The sequence below is a fragment of the Mus musculus genome, chromosome 16, assembly GCF_000001635.26.
Source record: "Mus musculus strain C57BL/6J chromosome 16, GRCm38.p6 C57BL/6J".
NCBI classification, from domain to species: Eukaryota; Metazoa; Chordata; class Mammalia; order Rodentia; family Muridae; genus Mus; species Mus musculus.
The window spans coordinates 82,541,881-82,561,135 of NC_000082.6; the positions used below are offsets into that span (position 1 = coordinate 82,541,881).

Sequence of the window (19,255 nt, forward strand, 5' to 3'; positions counted from 1 at the left end):
AGTGTTCATTAGCTAAGGAAACCAAAAACAACTATTTCTTAAAACATGTTTATTAAACCGATTTGAGGTGTGCTTTGTATGTAATTTACTATACTAATTTCCTAATTCTGTATTAGGAAATGTCCAGTTATTTTTCTCACAGGTATACTTGACCTTTACCTTTGAAATCCATTCATGAAAATGTTTCTGCAGCTACGATGTCCTTAAATAAGATAAAATATAATTACTGTCCAAATAACTATAGGAAAATAAGCCTAACTTAAATAAAAAGAGAGTCTTGCAATTATATGAAAAGCCTACTTGCTTTATAATTCTTGGTGTCTATAAAGTATATTCTTAATTTGTTCCTAGAGCACACAGGTTATAAAATAAAACAAATAAGATTGTTAAATAAACCCGGAGTTTAATTTTGTGTTACAGTTAGTAAGTAAGAAAGTGGTATAGAAAAACAAAGGCTCTAGAAAAGATGATATCAGAACAATGGTGATGTGTAAGAGGAAATGTATAAACTGGGTTGATAGAAATACAGAGGGAAGGATGCTGTGATCTTCACAGTTTATATGCTGCCCTACTGTACTGGCTAGTTTTGTGTCAACTTGACACAGCTGGAGTTATCACAGAGAAAAGAGCTTCAGTTGAGGAAATGCCTCCATGAGATACAACTGTAAGGCATTTTCTCAATTAGTGATCAAGGGGGAAAGGCCTCTTGTGGGTGGGACCATCTCTGGGCTGGTAGTCTTGGTTCTATAAGAGAGAAGGCTGAGCAAGCCAGGGAAAGCAAGCCAGTAAAGAACATCCCTCCATGGCTTCTGCATCAGCTCTTGCTTTCTGACCTGCTTGAGTTCCAGTCCTGACTTCCTTTGGTGATGAACAGCAATATGGAAGTGTAAGCCAAATAAACCCTTTCCTCCCCAACTTGCTTCTTGGTCATGATGTTTTGTCCAGGAATAGAAACCCTGACTAAGACAAATTGGTACCAGCATAGTGGGGTATTCCTGTGACCGACTGGCCATGTTTTGGAGAGGACTGTGGAAGGACTTTGGAACTTTGGGCCAGAAGTGTCAAGAGCTCTGTTGAATGTTGTGTAGGAGCTTGGAAGATAATGTTGAGAACAGTGCAGAGGATGGAGGCCTGGGTTGTGAAATTTCAGAGGGAAGATTAAAGACTCTTTTCAGAGCCATTGCTGTTTTGATTGTGAAGATTCTGTAGTTCTGGTTAGCTGGGGCTGAAGAATCAGCTGTGATTAACAAGAAACCAGAACTACTAAAGCAAAAACTTTGCATTAATGGGACTATTGATGCTGGTGAGCTGGACCTAAGAAATTAGCAGTGATTAAGAAGAGACCAGTGTGCTCGCTTCGGCAGCACATATACTAAAATTGGAACGATACAGAGAAGATTAGCATGGCCCCTGAGCAAGGATGACACGCAAATTCGTGAAGCGTTCCATATTTTTTCCATCAATGTAATCCACTATATAAACAAACTCAAAGACAAAAACCACATGATGATCTCGTTAGATGCAGAAAAAGCATTTGACAAGATCCAACACCCATTCATGATAAAAGTTCTGGAAAGATCAGGAATTCAAGGCCCATACCTAAACATGATAAAAGCAATCTACAGCAAACCAGTAGCCAACATCAAAGTAAATGGAGAGAAGCTGGAAGCAATCCCACTAAAATCAGGGACTAGACAAGGCTGCCCACTTTCTCCCTACCTTTTCAACATAGTACTTGAAGTATTAGCCAGAGCAATTCGACAACAAAAGGAGATCAAGGGGATACAAATTGGAAAGGAGGAAGTCAAAATATCACTTTATGCAGATGATATGATAGTATATATAAGTGACCCTAAAAATTCCACCAGAGAACTCCTAAACCTGATAAACAGCTTCGGTGAAGTAGCTGGATATAAAATTAACTCAAACAAGTCAATGGCCTTTCTCTACACAAAGAATAAACAGGCTGAGAAAGAAATTAGGGAAACAACACCCTTCTCAATAGTCACAAATAATATAAAATATCTTGGCGTGACTCTAACTAAGGAAGTGAAAGATCTGTATGACAAAAACTTCAAGTCTCTGAAGAAAGAAATTAAAGAAGATCTCAGAAGATGGAAAGATCTCCCATGCTCATGGATTGGCAGGATCAACATTGTAAAAATGGCTATCTTGCCAAAAGCAATCTACAGATTCAATGCAATCCCCATCAAAATTCCAACTCAATTCTTCAAGGAATTAGAAGGAGCAATTTGCAAATTCATCTGGAATAACAAAAAACCTAGGATAGCAAAAACTCTTCTCAAGGATAAAAGAACCTCTGGTAGAATCACCATGCCTGACCTAAAGCTTTACTACAGAGCAATTGTGGTAAAAACTGCATGATACTGGTATAGAGACAGACAAGTAGACCAATGGAATAGAATTGAAGACCCAGAAATGAACCCACACACCTATGGTCACTTGATCTTCGACAAGGGAGCTAAAACCATCCAGTGGAAGAAAGACAGCATTTTCAACAATTGGTGCTGGCACAACTGGTTGTTATCATGTAGAAGAATGCGAATCGATCCATACTTATCTCCTTGTACTAAGGTCAAATCTAAGTGGATCAAAGAACTTCACATAAAACCAGAGACACTGAAACTTATAGAGGAGAAAGTGGGGAAAAGCCTTGAAGATATGGGCACAGGGGAAAAATTCCTGAACAGAACAGCAATGGCTTGTGCTCTAAGATCGAGAATTGACAAATGGGACCTAATGAAACTCCAAAGTTTCTGCAAGGCAAAAGACACCTTCAATAAGACAAAGAGACCACCAACAGATTGGGAAAGGATCTTTACCTATCCTATATCAGATAGGGGACTAATATCCAACATATATAAAGAACTCAAGAAGGTGGACTTCAGAAAATCAAATAACCCCATTATAAAATAGGGCTCAGAACTGAACAAAGAATTCTCACCTGAGGAATACCGAATGGCAGAGAAGCACCTGAAAAAATGTTCAACATCCTTAATCATCAGGGAAATGCAAATCAAAACAACCCTGAGATTCCACCTCACACCAGTCAGAATGTCTAAGATCAAAAATTCAGGTGACAGCAGATGCTGGCGAGGATGTGGAGAAAGAGGAACACTCCTCCATTGTTGGTGGGATTGCAGGCTTGTACAACCACTCTGGAAATCCGTCTGGCGGTTCCTCAGAAAATTGGACATAGTATTACCGGAGTATCCAGCAATACCTCTCCTGGGCATATATCCAGAAGATGCCCCAACTGGTAAGAAGGACACATGCTCCACTATGTTCATAGCAGCCTTATTTATAATAGCCAGAAGCTGGAAAGAACCCAGATGCCCCTCAACAGAGGAATGGATACAGAAAATGTGGTACATCTACACAATGGAGTACTACTCAGCTATTAAAAAGAATGAATTTATGAAATTCCTAGCCAAATGGATGGACCTGGAGGGCATCATCCTGAGTGAGGTAACACATTCACAAAGGAACTCACACAATATGTACTCACTGATAAGTGGATATTAGCCCAAAACCTAGGATACCCAAGATATAAGATACAATTTCCTAAACACATGAAACTCAAGAAAAATGAAGACTGAAGTGTGGACACTATGCCCCTCCTTAGAAGTGGGAACAAAACACCCTTGAAGGAGTTACAGAGACAAAGTTTGGAGCTGAGATGAAAGGATGGACCATGTAGAGACTGCCATATACAGGGATCCACTCCATAATCAGCATCCAAACGCTGACACCATTGCATACACTAGCAAGATTTTATCGAAAGGACCCAGATGTAGCTGTCTCTTGTGAGACTATGCCGGGGCCTAGCAAACACAGAAGTGGATGCTCACAGTCAGCTAATGGATGGATCACAGGGCTCCCAGTGGAGGAGCTAGAGAAAGTACCCAAGGAGCTAAAGGGATCTGCAACCCTATAGGTGGATCAACATTATGAACTAACCAGTACCCCGGAGCTCTTGACTCTAGCTGCATATGTATCAAAAGATGGCCTAGTCGGCCATCACTGGAAAGAGAGGCCCATTGGACACGCAAACTTTATATGCCCCAGAACAGGGGAACGCCAGGGCCAAAAAGGGGGAGTGGGCGGGTAGGGGAGTGGGCGTGGGTGGGTATGGGGGACTTTTGGTATAGCATTGGAAATGTAAATGAGCTAAATACTTAATAAAAAATGGAAAGAAAAAAAAAAAAAAGAAGAGACCAGCATAGTTGAGGTGACATCTTCTGGGAAGTGTTTTCTGAAAGCACAGAGTCTGTGTTCCAGAGATAGCCAAGGTTGTACTCCTGCTACAGTGGGACTTGGTAATGTGTAAGGGTCACCCAGGTGGTACTGGTTTTGAAGGCATGGAGGGGTCACTCAGAGCAGCTGAGCCTCTGCACTGTGAGAGGCCATGGAAGGCCATTGGTGAAGATGCAGGCTCAGTTGCAATTGACGGCCCAGGACTGAAGGGGTCATGCAGTGTTTGAGAGATGCCAGTACCATGAGGTGACCACCAAGAACAGCAATAGCAGTGGAGTACAGGCATCTGGAGCCTAGAGGACAAGGCGTGTGCTACAAAGGGCATGGCTGGAGAAGTGACCCAAGCCCTTGGAGGAGCCCAGAAGATCATGAGTTGGATCCCAGACATTGGATGGTTGGAGATTGATTTTTGCTTTTGATTGTGACTGTGCCCTGATATTTTCCCTCTTGAAGAAAGAAACTATTTTAGTGGAGCCCACAGTTAAGAGACTTTTAATTGTAAAAAAACTTTGGATTTTTTTTTCCTAGAGCATCTGTCCAGATAGTTTTTTTTTCCATTTTTATTAGGTATTTAGCTCATTTACATTTCCAATGCTATACCAAAAGTCCCCCATACCCACCCCTCCACTCCCCTTCCCACCCACTCCCCTTTTTTGGCCCTGGCGTTCCCCTGTACTGGGGCATATAAAGTTTGCAAGTCCAATGGGCCTCTCTTTGCAGTGATGGCCGACTAGGCCATCTTTTGATAAATATGCAGCTAGAGACAAGAGCTCCAGGGTACTGCTTAGTTCATATTGTTGTTCCACCTATAGGGTTGCAGTTCCCTTTTGTTCCTTGGGTGCTTTCTCTAGTTCCTCCATTGGGGGCCCTGTGGTCCATTCAATAGCTGACTGTGAGCACCCACTTCTGTGTTTGCTAGGCCCCAGCATAGTCTCACAAGGGACAGCTATATCTGGGTCCTTTCAGCAAAATCTTGCTAGTGTATGCAATGGTGTCAGCGTTTGGAAGCTAATCATGGGATGGATCTCTGGATATGGCAATCACTAGATAGTCCATCCTTTCGCCACATTTCCAAATTTTGTCTCTGTAACTCCTTCCATGGGTGTTTTGTTTCCTATTCTAAGAAGGGGCAAAGTGTCCAAACTTTGGTCTTTGTTCTCTTGAGTTTAATGTGTTTAGCAAATTGTATCTTATATATTGGGTATCCTAAGTTTCTGGGCTAATATCCACTTATCAGTGAGTACATATTGTGAGAGTTCCTTTGTGATTGGGTTACCTCACTCAGGATGATGCCCTCCAGGTCCATCCATTTGCCTAGGAATTTCATAAATTCATTCTTTTTAATAGCTGAATAGTACTCCATTGTGTAGATGTACCACATTTTCTGTATCCATTCCTCTGTTGAGGGGCATCTGGGTTCTTTATAGCTTCTGGCTATTATAAATAAGGCTGCTATGAACATAGTGAAGCATGTGTTCTAAGAGGTTGAAATTTTAAGAATATGTAAAGACTGTGGGATATTTAAAGTTATTTAGACCTTGGGGATGAATAAGAATGTAAGGGTTGAGGCTTACTAGTAATGTGTTTGTGTGTCACGTTGACAAGGGGTCAATTGTACTGGCTAGTTTTGCATCAACTTGACACAGCTGGAGTTATCACAGAGAAAGGAGCTTCAGTTGAGGAAATGCTGCCATGAGATACAACTGTAAGGCATTTTCTCAATTAGTGATCAAGGGGGAAAGGCCCCTTGTGGGTGGGACCATCTCTGGGCTGGTAGTCTTGGTTCTATAAGAGAGAAGGCTGAGTAAGCCAGGGAAAGCAAGCCAGTAAAGAACATCCCTCCATGGCTTCTGCATCAGCTCTTGCTTTCTGACCTGCTTGAGTTCCAGTCCTGACTTCCTTTGTTGATGAACAGCAATGTGGAAGTGTAAGCTAAATAAACCCTTCCTCCCCAACTTGCTTCTTGGTCATGATGTTTTGTCCAGGAATAGAAACCCTGACTAAGACACCTACTTAGGGAGATGAGAGGTGAAGAAAGAAATCCTAGACACATGAAAAGTTCACTTCAGATGGGACACATGCTCTGCTCCAGTGGAGGTGAAGACATAACCTGACGACTCAGAGCTTTTATTACATACAGCAGGATGAGGAAAGCTAGACAATCATCTAATGTTGGTAGGATGTCTCTGTACTGGAGTACTTTCAGGTGGCCATCACTTCAGAGCAGGGAGCCACCATTGGTAGTTTGTACATGCACAGTTTTTAGCTGAAGAGTAACTGTAAATTTCTGTACTTGAACTAGAAGGACCTTTACTTTTTTCAACTTGACCCTGGGAAGTATTTGCCCATCTCATGAGTCTAAGGTGTTGTGGTCTTGACATAGTTATGTACATCAACAATATACATTCACTTAGGATTTACTTTATCTCTTCTCCAATAAGCTATAGAGGAAAAAAATAACATTAGGAGGACTCAAAAAGGCAACAGGAAAACAAATTCATTTGTTGTAACTTTAAAAATAGATTACACCACTTGGGGTGGTGATAACACTCCTCACCAGAACCATGGACTATCCAACAAATCGCCAGAGCCAGAAGTGGGAAACCTCACTTTGAATTGTTGGTCAGCAAAGAATAAGATAGTCCTGAAAAATGTAGCAGGTGCTATTGAATGTGATTGTCTTATAAAAATGAAGGTTACATCCTACTGATAAGGACAGAACACACTTTAAACACAGGGCATGGAAGAATCAAGGTAGAACTGACCTGGAAACCTCTTCATCATAGACTAATTCTCATATCAACCTACCAAAGGACAAAAATGAATCAGTATTCCACACATTATATAAGGCTATCAACAGCAGCAATGATCAGGACAACATACTTTTAAGGGTCCAATAGTGACACATATCTTGGATAAATCTAACAATTATTTAATTGGAATAAGGATACTCATTATAGGAATTCTAAGATTGGTATATTATAAATCTAATCAAATATCTATTACTTTTAAAGGCATTGATGTCAGAAGAGAACCTAAAACTGCCTGCTATCTTTTAACAATAGATTGTGATCTACAAATTTAAGCCAAATAATTCCTCTCCTAAAATAGTAATGGGAAAAATGATTGTACATTGAAGGTAAGAAAGTAAATTCTCTGGTTTGCAAAACTTATGGTATTTATAACCACAATATTCTATGATGCTTTTTATAAAATTTAGACTGTTTATTATGACTGTCAAAATGATGACTAAAAGAGTGTTCTACTGTACATTGTATTTTGTAGAGGGAGAAGTTAATGATGCTTTGTTTACTTCTTAATTTTTGAGATTATAATATAAAATTCTTATTTTTACATATATAAACATCAATTTTTCAAGACAAAACTTTGAGAAGTAAGAACAATTCTATATATAAAATAAATTGTTTACTATTCTTTAAGTGTAGAGAAACAGCTATTGAAGTGTTTTATTACTTATCATTTAGTCCATCTCCTGTAGTTACAGTTAGAAAGTCTTCTCTCTTGTTTATAACTACTGCTTTGGTTTCTCTTGGTAAGGAATCAGGCTCTCATATTGAACCACTGATTCTTTTAATGGTAGAAGGAGAGTCATAAATAAAAAGAGTTAAAATTTTCTAGTATGATCTTGCACCGGCAAATACAAGTGCAAGTAGTTTTTATGTCAAACTATATAGTAATTTTGAGAATATCATCACAGCTATGCTCCCTTGAAGTATATTTAACCATCAATGCATTATAAATAGAGTTGTATGTAAACAAACTTCACAGTCATTTTCTTTTATTGAGAAAGCAAAAGAATAATGATTGGCTATATGCAGCCTCTTTATAATGTAATGTGATTCTAAAATTTTATATTCTTAGCTTAGAGTAACATGAAAATCAAAAGAAAAAAAGAAAAAAAAAAGAAAGCCTCACAGATGATAAACATAGTGCTCTTTTAGGCAAGTAGTTTTTAATTTAATTTTATTTACTTATGTATCTGAGTTGAGTTTCTGTAACAACAAGAAGAGCACATTGGATCCCATGGAGCAGGAGATTCAGGAGGTCATGTGACACCTGATTTGGGGTGTGGGAACTGGACATCTACTATAAGAACAAGAAGTAAGCTTAACTATCTAGCTCTCTATAATTCCCATCAAAACGGCTTTGACTGAATGATTTTCAATCAATGTGTGTTTTAGTAATTTTGAAGAATAACTTTATTGTAAGGTCTTATGTTAAATAAAGAAATTTCTTATCTGTTTTTGCTCTGGTTACCATGGTCTCTGATGGTGTAGTGAGAGTGATAACTTCCCTTCCAGAATGACACAACATGGAATCGATGAGAGGACTCACTCAAGTGTTCTTTAGTCATTAAAGGTTTGCTGCTGGAACAAAGTGTGCCTGTAATGTCTTCAGTTCTCTCCTACACTGTACATTTCCTCAACTCATAATTCAAGAACAAATAACTTATTAAATGTCCCCACTCTCATTACCCACACCATGATGTAATACAACCAATAGAGGCATAACACAGATTGTATAGGTCACTATTAATACTTGAAACTTTCACCTTATAACTTTGAACTAAACACAATTCTTAAGTACCATGTATTGATTTCTTGTGGGTAAAATGAAATATTTAGTCTCTTTATCTCCTCCCATGGTATTTTATTTCCTTTTCTAAGAAGGACCGAAGTATCCACACTTTGGTCTCCATTCTTCTTGAGCTTCATGTGGCCTGTGAATTATATCTTGGATATTCTGGGCTTCTGGGATAATATCCATTTATCAGTGATTGCATACCATGTGTGTTCTTTAGTGACTGGGTTACCTCACTCAGGATTATAATTTCTAGTTACATCCATTCACCTAATAATTTCATAAATTCATTGTTTTTAATTGCTGAGTAGTACCCCATTATGTAAATGTCCCCCATTTTCTGTATCCATTCATCTGCTGAGGGACATCTGGGTTCTTTTAATCTTCTGGCTATTATAAATAAGTTTGTGATGAAAATAGTATAACATGTATCCTTATTACATTTTGGAGTATCTTCTGGGTATATGCCCAGGAGTGGTATGACGGTACTACTATGTTCAATTTTCTGAAGAACCATCAAACTGATTTCCAGAGTGATTGTCCAAGCTTGCAATCCCACCAGCAATGGAGGAGTGTCCCTCTTTCTCTAAATCTTTGCCAGCATCTGCTGTCACCTGAGTTTTTGATCTTAACCATTCTGACTGTTGTGAGGTGGAATCTCAGGGCTGTTTGGATTTGTTGAACATTTCTTTAGGTGCTTCTCAGAGGAACAATATGAACCAACCAATATCCCACAGAACTCTGAGGAACTAAACCACCAACAAAAGCATACACACAGAGGGACCCATGGCTCAAGCTGCATATGTAGCAGAGTATGACCTTGTGGCTCATCAGTGGGAAGAGAGGCCTTTGATCCTATGAAGACTCAATGCCCTAGTGTAGAGGAATACCAGGACCAGGAAGCAAGAGTGTGTGTGTTGATGAGCAGACAGAGGAGGGAGGGCATAGGGGTTTTGCCAGAGGGAAAACCAGGATAACATTTGAAATGTAAATAAAGAAAATATCTAATTTAAAAATAATTCTTTCAACAAAAATATGAAATACTTAATTGGTTTATTTTATATAAAATGCATGACCAAAAAAGTAAACATTCATTTATCTAATAAGATATTTTTCCTTATACTTGTCTCTCGGTTGTCAAAATGAATATAACACATGTAAAATCTTAAACATTAATCTGATTCTATGAAAAACTATACATACATTTACAAGTATATATGTATACATGTGTGTGTGCTATAATTAAGCAGATTCTCCTGCATTAAGGAAACTTATTATTTTGTCATTTATTGGCTTAATTTTCATCTAATAGTTAAGATGTGATTATATATATATATATATATATATATATATATATATACATGTATATACACATAGGTATATATTACACATGTACATATATCATATATACATATACACACACATATTGTGTGTGAAAGTGTGTGTGTAGTTTGGAAAAATTAAGAAACCATGATTTTCATTACCATACTTAAAATTCTTTCTCAGTATGGTTAGTTGTACAATTCTTTCTTTCATTTCTACATGTTTATGGATGTATATAATGGTGGATCTGCGTATGTGCCAAGGACTTTGTTTATATGCATGTGCATGATTTTGTATGCTTGTGCATATGCAAGGTGCAGGCTTGTGTAATATGATCAGGCAAAGCAACATGATGCTTACATTTCTAGGAGGTTTCACTAAAGAGACTGGAGATGAGAATTTGTTTTTCCTCCAGGGATGTAAACATGTATGTATAGAGATAAATTATTAACTTAGTTTTATTTCTTAAAGATTTAGAAACATTAAGTGATACATTTCTAAGTTACTCCATCCAAATTTCAACAGGATACACATTAAGTCCCAAATAGCAAAACAATTTTTTGGCAAAAAAATCTTTAAATGATATTATAGGAATTGTTGAGCACTTTATAGGCAATGATATTCTCTGAATCAAAAGGCATAGTAATAAACATTTTCCCAAAGTGTACTTTTCTCATGTTAAAAAAGACCTTTCATTTTGCAGTAAAAGGAAAATTAGACTCGATTTAATTACATATAGACCATGCAAAAAGGATAATTATGCTTCTGATAATCATTATAGTCTGGAATGGTCATAGTCTGTCTTGAGACCACAACTGAAGAAGAATTGGATGGATGCCTTAGCTACTTCCTACTCTTTCTTCCCCCATATGCCTGCAGCTCTACCTTGGATCTTTAACATCTGTATCTGAGCATCTGCAGATGAACATCATGACCAATGCAGGCTCATGGATTTGGTTTTTAGGCTAATCCTCACTGCCAGAGATTCCTCTGGCTCTAGCCCTTAGCCATGTTATTCATCAGAACTCGGCACTATCAGTGTTTTAAACCAGTTTTAGAAAGTGTTTGTTATTTTTCATGTAAGCAGCATAGTAATATGTAAAAGTGGAAGGGGCAATACATATTAACACCATTTTAATTTCCAGGAATTAGACATTATGCCATTGGTCAACAAATAAACTTTTAACAAGATTATGAAGTTCAATTTTTGCAGCATATAAGTTTTCACTGAGCATCTAGACATTTTCATATATTCTCCAGAGTCTGATTACAGCTGCTCACATCTCTATTTCCTCTCCTCAAAGTACAATGATGTGTTCAAAGAAAGTACAAGGTTTGTTGGTAGATACTTGCATTTTGGCTTTTGTTTTCCTAAATATATTCACATACAGAATATCCTCATACAGGGGAGTGAGTGGAAATGAACATAGCCAGAACTCAGAAGCAGGTCAGTGATGTTCCTGAGCCCATTATAGCTGTATGCATAGAGTCGGAAAGAATAGAGACCACGTGGCAATTCCTATGTCCTCAGCCTTAGAGTTTGATCTTCAGTCTCACCTCAACTCCCTTTTAGGTTTCTCCATCCCTGTCAATACCAACTCTTTCCTATGAATCCCTTTAAAGGAGCAATAATTGCTAGAATTTTGTTAGAAATTCCATAAACCATTCTATTGTGTTGGATGAGAATTGGCATTTGGTATATATTTTTCCTTCTTTTTATACTAGATTAGGTCAAATCACAGATATCTAGATAGATAGATAGATAGATAGATAGATAGATAGATAGATAGATAGATAGATAGATAGAAAGATAGATATAGATATAGATATAGATATAGATAATTTTATTTTGGAGTGTTAATTTAAATCTTATACTTTCTGAGTTGATTTCCATACTTTTAAAATATTAAATTACTGTTCTGCAATAAATGACTTTGATGTCTTTGAAATTACCTAATTGCTCATTACCGGTTAATGTCACCTAAGAATATTATATCTGCTTACCGAGTTTATTAAATGTGGCAAAGGTAAAGGAAATTAAATTAAACAGCTAATGGTCTTAAAAATTCTGAATCATAGAAGAGTATGATAAACATTTCAGTTGACCCATTGATTTTAGCTACAATCTCATTCACTTTTTGATTTCTAAAATATGGTAACCTATTATATTGGGCGATTTGAATAAAGACAAACATATTGATCCATGACTTCTCATAACTTAAAATCTTCTGATTCAATTGCTGTCATAGGGCCTTCATATTAAATTATCTCAGAGAAAGAGAGAGAGCTAGAGAGCGAGAGAGTGAGAGAGAGAGAGAGAGAGAGGAGGGTTACAGAATGTAAGAATGAGCAGGCTGAGTTAGTAGTAGTAGTAGTAGTAGTAGTAGTAGTAGTAGTAGTAGTAGTAGTAGTAGTATTTCTATTGCTTTGTGTTACATAATAATAACAGGGATCTTGATACTTTCATAGTTTGTATTATACAAATTCTTTTATCTATTCTCTTTTATTTGTTTGCTTTGTTGGTTTGTTTTTGTTTGTTTGTGTTTGGGGGTTGTTTTCTTATGTTTTCCAGAGGAAGTTTACTATTGTTTTTGAAAGTTTATAAAAATTGTGTTGAAATTTTGAAGAAAATTGAAGTAAGTCTAGATTGCTTTGGGGGAGATAGTCACTTTTACTATGTCAATCTTACCAATCCATGCATATAGTAGGTCCTTCCATCTTCTGCTATCTTCCTCAATCACTTTCTTCAAAGACCTGAAGTAATACACCATACATGTATTGGCTATAGTTATATCATGATCTTTTCTATTATTTGTGGCTGATGTGAAGTGTGTTTATTCGCTAATTTTTTTCTCAGAATGTTTCTTGTTTGAATAAAAAAGGGCAACTGATTTTTCTTTGAATTCATCTCATATCCAGCTTTTTGCTGAGGGTATTTATCAGCTATAGAAGTTCTGTGGTAGAATTTTTGAGGTCACTCACATATACTATCATATCATCTGTGAATAGCAAGCAGTACTTTGACTCATTCCTTTTCAATATGTATACCCTTGATCTCCTTAAGTTGTTTTATTGCTCTAAAATTTCAAGTATTATTTTGAATAGATATGGAGAGAGTGCACAGCCTTATCTAGTCTATTGGAAGCCCTTTAACTTCTCTTTAATTTAATGTTGGCTCTTGGCTTGCTGTATATTGCCTTTATTGTGTTTAGGTTTGTGCTTTATATCTCTGATTTTTCCAAGACTTGTATCACAAAGACATGCTGGGTTTTGTCACAGGCTTTTCCAGCAGCTGAGATGATCTTGTATTTATTTCTTTCACTTTGTTTTATATAGTGGATTATATTAATGGATTTTCAAATGGTAAATTATCCTGCTTCACTGGCATGAAGTACACTTGATCATGGTGGATGGTATTCTTGATATGTTCTTGAATTCAGTCTACAAGTATTTTATTTAGCATATTTGCCTCGATGTACAAAATGAAAAGTGCTCTAAAATTTCCTTTCTTTGTGTGGTTTAAGTATCAGAGTGACTGGGGCTTTGTCACTTGTGTTTGAGGGGATTCCTTTGGTGTCTATTTTGGAGAATATTTTGAGTATTGATTATACGTAATAATTGATCTACTTAAATTGTTATCTTGTGATTTAAGTTTTAGTAGTACTTCTTTTATGGGTGTTGGTGCCCTTTCGTTTGGGACATAGGTTTTCAGAATTGAGGTATATTCTTGATATATTTTCCTTTGATGAGTATGAAGTGCCATACATATCTCTTTTGATTCATTTTCATTGGAGGTCTATTTATTAGATGTTAGGATGGCTATCACAGCTTTTTTTTTTCCATTTGCATGGAAAGTCTTTTCCCAGCACTTTACTCTGAGGTATTGTCTATTTTTTCCCTACGCTCTGTTTCTTGTACTCAGGAGAGTAAGGGATCCTGTTTTTTATATTTGTTATGTTAGTCTCTATCTTTTAATTGCTGAATTGAGTCCATTGAATGTGGGAGATATTTACTAGCAATGATTGCTAAATCTTGTTAATTAGATGATGTTTGTGGTAGTGTGTGTGTGTGTGTGTGTGTGTGTGTGTGCTTGCTTACACATGCTCCGTGTTTTCTGTGTGGTGTTTTCTTAGATATAGTTAACTTCCATGTGTTATAACTTTTACTCTAATACCTTGTACAGGACTAGATTTATGGACAAATATAGTTTAAATTGGTTTTGCTATGGAATATTTTGTTTTCTCTATCTCTAGAGATAGAATGTTTTGCTGGGTACACTAATCAGGGCTGGCATCATGTGATCTTCTAGAGACCACAGTACATCTACCCAGGCCCTTTTGGCTTACACATCCAGTGTAACTCTGATAGCTCTGCCTTTATGTACTTCTTGACCTTTGCAGCTTTTAACATTCTTTCTTTGTTCTGTACATTTACTCATTTGATTATTATGTGCTGGGGAGAACTTTCATTGCTTGTCCAATCTATTGGTTATTCTGTGAGCTTCTTGTATGTTTATAGGTATTTCTGTTTTTATTTTAGTGAAATTTTCTTCTATGATTTTATTGAAAATATTTTCTGGATCTTTGAGCTGGATATTTTTTTCTTTTCCTATTATTCTTAAAATTGGTCTGTTCATGGTATCTCACATTTCCTGGTTGTCTTGTGTTAGGAATATATTAGATTTAACATTTTATTTCACTGATGTATCAATCACTTCAGTGCCTAAGATTCTTCCAGGTCTCATATTCTCTTGGTGCTGTTGCATCTTTAGTTCATGTTCATTTACCTAAGTTTTCCATCTCCATAATTCCCCCAGTTTTGTGTTTTCTTTATTGATTCCATTTCCATTTTCAGGTGAGCAACAGTTGTATTCATTTTTTTCACTTATTTTATTTCATTTTCCCAGATTTCTTTAAGTAATTAATTAATTTATTCTTTAAAGGTCTCTACCATCTTTCCAGGATTGAAATTAAGGTCATTTTTCTTGTACTTCAGCTGTGTTAGTGTATCTAGGGATTGTTATAGTAGGATAACTGGGCTTGGTGGTACCGTGTTACCCTGGCTTGTGTTTTTATGCAGCGTTTAGCAATCTGGTTATCCCTGGTTCAGGGAGGTCTCCAGGAATACTAGCAGAGCTGTTGGTAGGAAAAAGGAAGTGCAAAGCTCTGGGTGCAGTTATCAGTTGTTTCTCGTGTAGGGGAACTTGATAGGCAGAGGACTAAGAAGGAGAAGGCTTATTTGTTTGTTTCTGGTACCAGTAGGCCCCTAGGAATGCAGCCAAATCTATGAGCTGGAAAATGGAGCACAGGAACAGCTCGCCAATGCTTTGTCTATCCCAGTTGGAATAGGTCTTGGCAGCCAAGTAACTTACCTGGATTTTCCTGTGCTGAAAGGCATCAGAAAATGAAGAAATGGCCATGGGTTAGAAGATGGAGTGCAAATGATAGCATGCATCTCACTGCTACTACGTATACCTTCAGGAAACATGGAAGGCATGGGATGGGCATTTGGAAGGGGGGGAAGGGTTCAGCTAGTTGTCCTTGGTGCTCTCAAATCTCTAGAAATGCAGGCAGAGGTAGAAGTTCATTCATTCTATCTTTTGAATAACATATTTGGCTCAATTTTGTATGTTGGGCTTTCTGCAATTTTTTTCTTTTCTTTTAGATCAAATATATATTTTAGAAAGGATCAGGCTGGTCTGGAACTCTCTCTTCAGAAGATAGAGAACTTGGAAGACACATCATCAGACTACAGGTGTAATCCATGTCTATGTTACACTTCTCATCCTGTAGCAGCCAGGAAGCAGGGAGATACAGCAGACTAACCCTGGCAAGGTAGGCCAGCTCTGTGAAGTTATCCACATCCCCAGAACCTTACTACAATGTTTGATATTTTTTTTGAGTATTAGAGTGGTTTACTTGAGGACTTTGTAGTGATTCCACTTTTGTACCTGTCAATAAGCGTGCGCTCTCTCTCTCTCTCTCTCCCTGTCCCTTCCTCCCTCCCTCTCTCTCTACCCCCCTCTCTTTCATTCTGTTTCCATGAAACCCATCACCTATGGGCCTGAGTGCCTTGATCATACCATAGAATACAATTAAAATTGTGTTCAATCTTTTCCTAGGATTATCACCATTGTGATGGTTAGTGTCAATAAGTTTATAGGATCTGGAAACATCTCTGAGACAAGCCTCTGGGTATACCTGTGAAGATTAATGAGATTCCCTTAGTTTCTTGGCATGTCCATTATCCTCTTTATTGTTTTGGGTTCATGATGTGGAAAAATCAACCCTAAAGAGAGAGAGAGAAAAAAAAGTGAACTACAGCAATCCTTGTTCCATGCTTACTGGTTGAAGATGCAAAGTGCTAGGTTTCTCGGTCTCTTCCTTTCTTGACTCCATCACTATGATAGACCTGCCCCTCACACTGAACCAAAATAAACCCTTTCATCTATAATTTAATTTAGTCAATCTTTTGTATGCAAATGACAGAGAAATCACTAATACACTCCCTCCCTCACTTATTTTACCATATTGACACTGTACAGCTATTGTTTGATCACAAAGAGCTTCTCTCCCTGTCTGGTAGCAACATTGAGAGTTAATTTGATTATGAAGGCATGGAATTTCAATAATTCATTCATTGTTTGGTTTGCAGAGACCAGGGTATTAAAAGTTCAGACCCTGGATAAAGTCTTAGACCAATGAAGTTATCTGTTTGAAGAAAATATCTGCTTTTCTGATCATAACCAACGTCCTGATTCCTGACAAGTGCATAGAAGTCAGCTTTTCCTCTTTACTGACACAATGCTCTGCTTACTGAAGATCTGCATCAATGCACCAATGAGGAGATGGGTTGAATACTCTAGAACTGTGAGCAAAATTTAACCATGGGTGATTTACATGGCTTTACCCATATATTTTGTCGTGATAATGAAAATGATCTCAACCAGCACTTACTAATAATGAAAAACACAGTATTCGGCACTATACATTATGTCCTCATTATTGAGCATCTCCTTTGTTCAATTTGCATCAATATGTTGTTAAAACACTTATCAATATTTTCCACAGTACATGAATTTCCATTTAAAAATTGTATTTATTTTCTTACTTCCTATTTCTAAATGTGACCCACCTCTAATTATATTTAGGAGACTAATTATATGCATCCAAGTTAACCTTAAACGCATAATGTTCATGTATCATTCTTTAAAAGTTCTGTATCAGGACGCCTAACTTTTTCTCATCAGGATTTTTTAAATAAGTACAACTGAAAATATATCCTCACTGAAATGAGACTAGCAATTAACAAAGCCGGTTTACACTTTAAATAAGCCAAGGAATTGTTCCAAGATGCCAAAGCTATTTAATGAGCCATACTGGCTTGAATTGACTGCAAATTTTTATTCCATTTAATGAACATCATTAGACTTTTCATGGGTGTATTCTTGTTATTTTACTTTAACTACCAGACAGAATGAAGTTGGAAAGGATCAACCGCAAAGTCGGAAGTAACTCACAGATATAAACTAAATTTTTGGATGACTATTATTACAAGGAGAAACTATGCCTTCATTTATTACATGGCAATCATTATGCCAAAGAACATGACAGCTTCACTTTTGTTTCACTGAAATAAATAAAGTTGGGAGAAAGGAAATCATATCAGAGGCAGTTGGAAAAGTCATTCAAATTTGCAAATGAGAGGATTTGACTTTTCCTCTACAAATTCTTAGAAAGTATATACTTTGAAACATAGATAGCTTTTAAATGTACCACTCAATATAATAACATAAAAGTAATTATTACACTCCATGGGTTAAAAAGGTAACAGAATATTTATTTTACTTTTATAGAATTTATAGAAACTCTTAAATTATATTTGGAAATCTGGAAAGCCTCTTTACAGCTACTCAGCTATTTTAAGTCTTGAGGGCATCATTGGAAGTAACGAATGCCTCAGTGCACTAAATGATCCAAAGTCAGCCTCAAAATTGTAAACCATTTTCAAGAAGTGCTGAACAAGCCTTTGGGGAAATATCTTAAGTATCTAGAGGACCCGACTCATTAGTACATTGATCTGAAATGTTACTATGATGTTAAACACAAACTTCCACATATACCTCATTTATGGAAAATTTGATCATCGATATTTTATATCTCTATTATCTCTGCATTATACAAGCAAAGATAATATACTTTTTATTCTTTCCACTACATAGAGATAATAATTTACAAATAGAAAATTATGGAAATCTTAAGTGTACTCATTTATATAATTAAAAATAGATTTTAAAATGATAAAATTATTATAATGTATCATAATATAATAAATCTATGTATTCTACATTAACTTTGGACCTTTTTGTATTTTCAAAACATAAAAATAAAACAACAAACACAAAAACAGTTAACAATGATTTCCAGTTTTCAAACTAACAGTATTTATAATAATTAAAGAAAGGTAGTTTATATTTGGTATAGTTTTATCAAGATTATGTTGCATCTTGCGCTCCCTTCTATTTGAAAAAGAAAGTCTCTTCTTTCCAACCCCTACCATTTATCTTTGCTCTAAGCTCTCCCATGTGCATTCTGGGATTCCTATCAAATTAGTGACCAATTTTTCTTTGATTATTTTTCTGGCAGTGTGTGTGCGCACACGTGTGTGGTGTGTGTGTGTGTGTGTGTCTGTGTGTGTGTCTGTGTGTGTGTCTGTGTGTGTGTCTGTGTGTGTGTGTGTGTGTTTCTGTGTCTGTGTGTGTGTCTGTGTGTGTGCATGTGTCTGTGTGTATGTCTGTGTGTGTGTGTCTGTGTGTGTGTGTGTATGTGTGTGTGTCTGTGTGTGTGTGTGTATGTGTGTGTGTATGTGTGTGTGTCTGTGTGTGTGTCTGTATGTGTGTGTGTCTGTGTGTGTGTGTGTATCTGTGCGTGTCTGTCTGTCTGTTTGTCTGTGTGTGTGTCTGTGTGTGTTTGTGTGTCTGTGTGTGTGTGTCTCTGTGTGTGTGTCTGTGTGTGTGTGTGCATGTGTCTGTGTGTCTGTGTGTCTGTGTGTG

General features: G+C 36.9%; 1 non-coding gene across 1 annotated transcript; it reads left to right on the top strand.

Annotated features, from left to right (window-relative positions):
• Positions 1–1,348: 1,348 nt before the first annotated feature.
• Positions 1,349–1,455, top strand: Gm23355. The gene has a single exon (XR_003952041.1). It is a non-coding gene; the product is annotated as a U6 spliceosomal RNA (small nuclear RNA).
• Positions 1,456–19,255: the final 17,800 nt, after the last annotated feature.